General features: G+C 39.2%; 1 long non-coding RNA gene across 1 annotated transcript in view; it reads right to left on the reverse strand.

Annotated features, from left to right (window-relative positions):
- Positions 1-6331: 6331 nt before the first annotated feature.
- LOC108445655 overlaps positions 6332-8114 on the reverse strand; it is a 16330-nt gene continuing 14547 nt past the window's right edge. Inside the window, exon 3 of the long non-coding RNA XR_001860603.1 lies at positions 6332-6421. This is a non-coding gene — a long non-coding RNA (uncharacterized LOC108445655). The remainder of the gene's footprint in view (positions 6422-8114) is intronic.

Below are 8114 nucleotides of genomic sequence, written 5' to 3' on the forward strand. Positions count from 1 at the left end.
GGTTGGTTTGTGTTCCCTGCGCGGGCAGAAGGACCCTTGGTCCCGTGACTGGAACAGTTCCTCGGCAGAGCCCCGGCCATGCGGCTGGAGAAATAAACATCTCTGAAACAGCTAGCAAGAATCTGTCTGTCCGTATATATTTCCTTTCCACGGGACTCCTGGTTTGATATATGCGTGTTGCAGGATCCCCACTGCAACAGACTTTGGCACCAAATACCTCAATTTGCACTTCAAACTGTTTATGACTTCTTTAAAACTAGTGAAAATTTTATTTCATGCATTACAGGATTTATTAGCAATTAAACTAAACAGGCAGCAAGGGGATTTCAACAATGCAGTGTCAAGAACTTGTATGTGCCTCAAATACATCAAACAGATTGCATGAGTGGAGTGGGAAATGGTCATTCACTGGAAATAAGTAGAAAGAGTTTTTCTCAAGAAAAAACGCCTTAGAAAGCCTCGAGAAAGGTCTGAGAGATAACAATAAGTATACACCAGGGAGATTTTTCAGACACAGTATTTATTCTAAAAAGGGATGAGACGATTCAGAGATGATATACCAATGAAGTCGAACAGAACAGGTCATGCAAAGCGCTCAAGCATGCAATGATTTCTGGGATAAAAGACTCTGCTGCTGAAAAAAGTAGCATTCATTTTGAAAAATAAGAATGGCCAGTGTTTTATTCAGCTATAAAACTTTCTGAGTCAGAATAAAATTGATTAGTATTATATATATATTTTTAACCCTAAGTATGTGTAGGTGAGATTTTGAAGTATTATATACTATACAGTCCAAAACACTAGATAAGAAGGAGGATTTTCTTTTTCTTGTGGGGCAGTTCCTAAATTCCTTTATCCTTTATTCACTTGCTAACTGCCCTGTAAACTCAAGAACTCTGATGGCTTAGTGGTGAATCATTATTCTTTGATTATGGCTTCATAATTACAGCAAATGACATAAGCTCATTGTGACGCAGACTTGGAAATTATTCAATAAAGTTTTATCCTTTTTACTTATTCTTTTTATAGATACACAGGTCCATTTTATAACTGTATTAAAGCACTCTGGGGCTTGCATTATCAAGTCATTATAGCACTTCTCAAGTGCCTGAACATACACTGCTTCTCACTTTCTATCTTACGAAAATATTTTGTGAAGATCACAGAGTGTATTCTTGGGTTTCTCTCTCTGTGGAAGCGCCACACATTTTGCAGAATGCCTTTCAAAGTGAGAATTCTGCAAAGTTTCCATTCAACACAGTTTCAACGTGGCCTGGTTTTCCCCCAAAGTTTGGTCTAGGAAGAAAATTGAAGACATCTACTTCTTAGCAAGCAGAATTTTAATGAAAAATCCAAGTGCATTAAGGTCATGAACATGAGGTCATTTCTGTGTAGGTCTGATGGGTAATATATATTTTAGGACATTTTGTATACCAGTGATAGATGAAAAGCTACACTAGTTTTTCTGACTTGGCTGAACTGAGGGAAACCAGAGTCTTACATTTAAAGAGATTCTGAAATAAAGTAGAAAAAAGGGAGAGAGAAAAAATAATCTAATGAAAATCTGCAGTATCTAACAGTATGTAGTGTAGTAAGCTTGGCCAACATATTTGAGATAATAATGCAGTACTGGAACAAATTTCTCCATAAAAAGTCAGTATTAGTATTTCTACTTTTAGTTTCACCTCATGCTAAAAATACCTGGATTTATGTTGATTTGAATTTTGAGATATGAAAATTATCTGAAGATTTCTGTATCCCTTCAGGTATATTTATCTTTCTGTAGACCTTTTGGTTTTAGTTCCAACTTTTCAAGATTTTCAGTACCAGACATTTCTAAAATTAACAATTAACATTTCTAAGATTAACAATATCAGAAGTGCAAGATACTATAGAAAATCAACAGGGAAAACAAATCCTATGCAAACCCCAAATTAAGGTATCGATTAAACATCAACAAACTCAAAATTCCTCCTGTGTATGTGTTGTACCTCCCTAACCCCAGCCATTGTGGCAAGAAAGAAAGACGTTAAGGAACAAATGTGTGGTTGCCTTCCATAGCAAGGATGCATAATATTTCATTTGGTGGATGTAAAGAAAAAGCACCACCAGATGTGTGCTAAAAGGAACCCTTTTTAAGACGAGTAACTCACCAAAACAGTATGCATGTTTGGGTTGGATCTTCTGTATCTAGGTGTGGGTGATAGGAAAACATCATGAGCTTTCAATTACAATAGCAACTTCCCAGAATCTAAATGAAGACTGGTACTTATTATACGCAAAATGAATTAATGAGCTGGAAGAAATCACTCTCACCTGTGATTGTTTCTCTCACCAGGCAGTAGCTGGGTAACAGCAGGCCAACAACAAGCAAGAAAAATCCCAGGTTTACATAACAAGTCACTTTGATTTGTTTTGTGTTTTATCTGCAACAGATTTGTTATGAGATTACTCAGCTGCTGTCTTCACTAACACGCAGTGCCACTGCATATCTGTCCTATGACCTGAAAGCCTCTTAAATGCATATATGTGACCGTGGCAGTTTTGTTCATCACTCTGAAAATTGTAATTTTGTGTTAGGAGCTGGAGGTTCACATTTCCCAGGGACTGCAGTGCTGTGATTTTCTGGCAGTGTCACTCATGGTGCTGTTCCCAGTGATGGTGCAGAGTCCTGAGGAGCAGGAGCAGCAGCACCATGCCTTCATGTGCTCAGGGTGCTGCAGCTGCCACACTGGCAGGGGGGGCCAGGGGAGCTCTGTGCCCACAGCACTCCAACAGCAAGCAAGCCCAGGGAAAAAGACTTCTCCAAGGACTTGCTGAGGATTACAAGGCCCTTTTAAACTCCGGCTCAACCCATCTCCAGACAGAATCATTGTAGGGAGATCAGGAATATCTTGATACCAACTCAGTTGGGTTCTTACCTGTCACCAGTCATAGCTGTGCCTTAACTGCTGTCATGCTTATCAAACTCAAGTGAGCTCTGCAAGGTAAGTGCTGTTTAAAGCAAAAGTGGCTTGGGTTTTGGGTTTTTTTGGTTCATAAGTAAAATCCTACACAACATAAGGAAATTATTTTATTTAAGGACACTGTGGCCCAGGTCAAAACCATCACTGTAACCTGGTTATAAGGTATTTTATAGTTCAGGTCTCGTCAGGCTTGTGTGCCACATGTTCTCTTCTCTTTCACATGGTCGATTCAGAAGTAAACTCTCCTAGTGGAAGGACACTTTCGTTCAGTTGTGGCTCTGCACAGAAAAATAGCCGTTGGATTTCACTGGCACTCATCAGAAAGCTGCTGTTTGCTGGCTGAGCTGGGGTAACAATGTATGTGGATGCTCCCTGCCCCAGGCTGAAGTGAAGTAATTCCAATTAGCTCAGCCTTAGTGAAAGAATGCCAAGCTCATATAAATTCCTGTGCATTGCCACAGACAAGTAGCACACATGCGGACATTGCCCCGACAGAGTGGATGTGCGGGAATATGTTTGAGTCCTCCCTCTTTAGAATCAAATTGCTATTATAATCATTTTTTAATAGTGTTTAACTTTTCCTATAAAGGAAAGTGCTTTACCAGACCAATCTGATCCAGTTCCTCTTCCTGCCAGTTGCCAAACCCTCAGCAGATTTATAGGAATACTATCAGGGGCCTAACTTGATTGCCATTTAACTTGACTCCATTTAACTCAAATGTAAGCTAAGCACTTAATCATTTTCATCGAGGTCAATTAACGCTGAATATTTTGTTCTCAGGACTATAAGGACTGAGCTCTCTGTTTCTGAGGGGCTGATATGTTATTGTTTTATTCACAGCATCTGGAATTAGTAACATGAGGAAAAAATGTTTTTTATTTAAAAACGATACTCTAGTTAAGCATGGGTGGGAAAGGTCAAATGATCATACAACACAAAGACAAACAGTTTTTCAACTGCATGCTTTTTTGTGAGCAAACTGGAAACAAACTTTTTTTCAGACCAAATGCACTTGGAATGGATTACCCTCGGGAATACATTTATACTTGTAACAGCTCTACTGCTGGATCTAAGTTTGTGAAATGGAGTCACTGATAAAAATGGGGAATATCAAACACCTGCATTTAATTATGATTAACACAAAAAAAAAAAAAGGAATTTTTTTCAATCTCTCAAAGCATCTCATCATTGTGAATAAAGGAGGTTAGGAGGTTCACCAGGGTTTTGCACAAAGCTGTTTATATAGGCAATTGAACAAGAAATGTAAGACAAAGCTGGCAATCTACATAAGCATGGTAATGCATGAACAAAAAGAAATCCCTGCCCACATAGTTAAAAATAAATTAATATTTCTATCAAATACAGTCAATACACAAAGATAGTGATCAGCCAATTTTTAGTCTGTAGAGTTCCTCCCTTTCCATTTTCTCATTGATTTAAAGGTTTTTTGGAAAACTGAGTTTCCCTCTTGGGTCACTGCCCTGTGTGTACAGAAAGGTTCAACATCACTTTGAAAACACTTCTATATATAAGTGACTAATTCTGATTAGTAAGCAGAAGACTGTAAATCAGAATAACTCATGTCTCACTAAGACGACATGGTTGTATATAGAAATAGAAGTCCACAGGAAGAGCTTTGCCATTACTTCATTCTCCTGTGATGTCCAGAAATTCCTAACTTCTTAATATTTTTTACATACAGTGAGGAAATTAAGAAAGAGGCGAGACAGAGTGGGAGAAAGAATGCATGCTCAGCTCCATACAGACCAAGGAACAGAATAAAATTTTGGAAAACATATGTCATTCTTCTTTGAACAGTGCCATCTTTAATATCTTCTTCTCAACTTCTGGAACTTCTGACACTTTACAGTTACTTGATGATTACAGGAACACTTGTACATTCTCAAATGGCCTTGCCTTTTCCATTTTATCTTCTTCATCTTCGGTAGTTTCATGCATCATGTGGGCTCTGTTACAAGCCAAAGAATGAGCATGGCTTTGTCCCAAACCCATCACTGAAATTCCTGAGCCACCCAAAGGGTTGGCTCTTTGGCAGGTCTAAACTGTCCCTCTCCCAGGCAGCAGCAACCCAACACTGCCTTCTCTCCAGAGACAAAGATCTCAATTTCCAAAAGAGGAGTGTGTGTCTCCTGAATGCAGCATCATTTTTGCATTGGCTCCAAGTGCATTAATATTTTCTGGTTCAAAAGCAAGCACGATTTCCCTTTAATAGTATTGTGCAAAAAGCAGGACCATCCAAGCTCAACAGAGAAAACATGGATTCCCGAAGAATCTGGACCGGTTCCTAAGTTTCTGGTAATATTTTTTCACATAAGACATCTGCTTCTATTTCTTCATTTCCTCAGCTACTAAAGATAAAATTTGAATAGAGGGATTTTGGTGTTAAAATCATAAGCACAGATGTGCTGAAACTGCCACAGCCCTTTTAATGGTAATGCTTCCGGGAGAGAAGTTGGGAGCAACTGGAAAGGATCAACTTCCAACTGTGAGCATAATTTTGAGGTTTTGAACTTCCAATATATCAGAAGACAGCGCCAGCTGCTGAAATATGCTGTTAAGTTTCTTAGCAGAGCTTCTAATTTTGTCACAGTAATTATTTTCAAGGTAATTTCCAAATGTGCCATGTTGGGAATCTCTCTCTGTGAACCCATTTCTGGGAAGATCTTTCATAAATTCCACATACAAACAGTAAAAACTGTAAAATGTACTAAATTGTGCTTAACTAGCTCTCCCCCCTCATATAAAAACCAGCAAGTTGGATCCTAAATTATTGCACCATATGGTCCACCCTTCCAGACCTTCTCTCAGCCATAGCTAATATATGACCTTAAAAAGTTACATAAGATAATACCTTTTGAAGTCACGTGCCTCAGCTTATAATTTTAATTAAATATAGAAGTTCAAAGTTTCTATAGATATAAGGAATTTTCCTCAGCCTTCAAAAGTTCTCTGAAAATCTGATTTTCTTAAATGGAGTGTTTAAAAGAAACACCTCAGGGATGAGTTTTGGAAAATGTAGATTGTAACCCATGAACCTCTATTGCTTGGTCTTGGAATCTGCAAATTAGCATGAGGTTTAAACTGAGTCAGTCAGAACCTACCTTTCTAGCGATAGTTCAGACTCCAACAGCAAATCTGACTTCCTGCTTGTGGATGAGAGGCTGGACACGACCTGGCAACCTGCACCCTCAGCCCAGGGGGCCAGCTACATCCTGAGCTGCATCCAGAGCAGTGTGGGCATCAGGATTGTACCCCTCTTCTCTAACCACGTGAGACCCCACCTGTAACACTGCATCCACCTCTGCGGTCCTCAGTACAAGGCATGGACGCTTTGGAGCAAGTGCAGAGGTAGGCCAAGAAGATCAGAAGGCTGGAGCACTTCTATGAGGACAGGCTGGAAAAGTTGGGGTTGTTCAGCCTGGAGAAGAGAAGACTTCAGGGTGACCTCAGAGCAGCCTTCCAGTACCTAAAAGGTACATAAAAGTATACAGAAAAGCAGAAAAGGGACTTTTTACAATAGGAGGGTTGGCTTTAAACTGAAAGAGGGTAGATTAAACTTGGATATTAAGAGGAAATTCTTTACTGAAAGGGTGATGAGGCAGTGGAACAGATTGTCTAGAGAGGCTGTGGATGCCTCATCCCTGGAAGTGATCAGTGCCAGGCTGGATGGGACATTGAGCACCCTGGTCTAGTGGAAGTTGTCCCTGCCTGTGGTGTAGGAATTTGAACTAGCTGATCTTTAGGTTTCCTTCCAACCCAAACCACTCTATAATCTATGAACAGTCCTACTCAAAGTCATGCAAGGCATGACAGAACTGCCTTTTGAAAATTTCCAGATTCCAGAAATCACAATAACTTCCATCTTTTTAAAACATTCAAAGCTTCTAAAGACTAAAACATAATAAACTGTGAATTTCCAGACCACATCTACAAGACCTTTGAAATGCTAGTTTCTTAATTTGGGATCACTGGGCTCTGGGATATTTCGGCTAATGACAAGAGAACTTGTTGGTGTTTAGTAGCACAATGGTAACTTTTCCAAAATGCAGCAAGAAATATGTCAAGTTCAGATTTCTAAATAAACAGAAAGATTGCCTGCTTTCCATTGGAGTTCCATAGGAGTCTGAACACATTCCCACAAAATGATTCAATTTTCACCAATAAATGTAATGTATTTAAAAAAAAAAAGAATTATGGTGAAAAATCTCCCAATTTTCATGTTTTCAAGCACATTTTTTGCTTCCTTTTTTCAAAAATGAGATCTCTTTATTATGAAACACCACAGAACAGCAAGTGGTAAACCAGCAAGTACTGATTGCCCTCAAAAACTATCCCAGTTCAATGAAGAAGCTAATTCACATCTTAACAGCTCACTTATCTCCTCTGAATAAACAGAAAAAAACTGTGGGGAAGAAGACTGCCAAGATGATTCTTAATATGCCTTTTAATAAAAAAGTCTTACTAGAGTTCTCTCCTGTATTCCAAACAGCACATGAACCTTGCTGTTATGCTGGACACAGTACTGAAGGTTTAGGAAGAAAGAAATGAAGTTGAAATCCAGGAGATGTGAAGACATGTTAACGTGTCGCCATTTGAGACAACAGTCAGCATCTCTTGAACAAAAGGCAAGATTCACAGGCTATATTAGAGTTTGTGATATAGCACATACTAAATATAGTCAAGCTATGTAAAGTGGAGCAATGAGGTTCTTTGGCACTTTTTCAGGAGCTGCACAGAAGAAACACCAACTACTTTCAGTTCAGAGAAATATGATTCATTAATCACTGGAAGACCCACTTAACACGAACAGGATCCTGCAGAAACCTGGAAGGAGTGACAATGTTACTGAAAGCATAAAAGCATCTGCCCTCTCTGAGGGGCTCCTGAAAAGAGCAAGACTGCTCAAGTAATGACTCATTTTCAAGGCTGAATCTTTTCTTAAGAGGCAAGGGTGTATAAACGCATACCTGCATGTGTGGGGAAAAACAGATGTTGGTGTTGGTTTGCCAGTGAAATAGCACACCTGCAGGCAAAGCCTAAGGTGAATAAGTGAGCTGGGCTTCGATTACATCACTGCCTCTGTAACAAGGAGATTTTTTGCACTCTGAATACATTACCAAGAAATA

Source organism: Corvus brachyrhynchos, unplaced genomic scaffold (genome assembly GCF_000691975.1).
Source record: "Corvus brachyrhynchos isolate BGI_N302 unplaced genomic scaffold, ASM69197v1 scaffold42, whole genome shotgun sequence".
Taxonomy (NCBI): Eukaryota; Metazoa; Chordata; class Aves; order Passeriformes; family Corvidae; genus Corvus; species Corvus brachyrhynchos.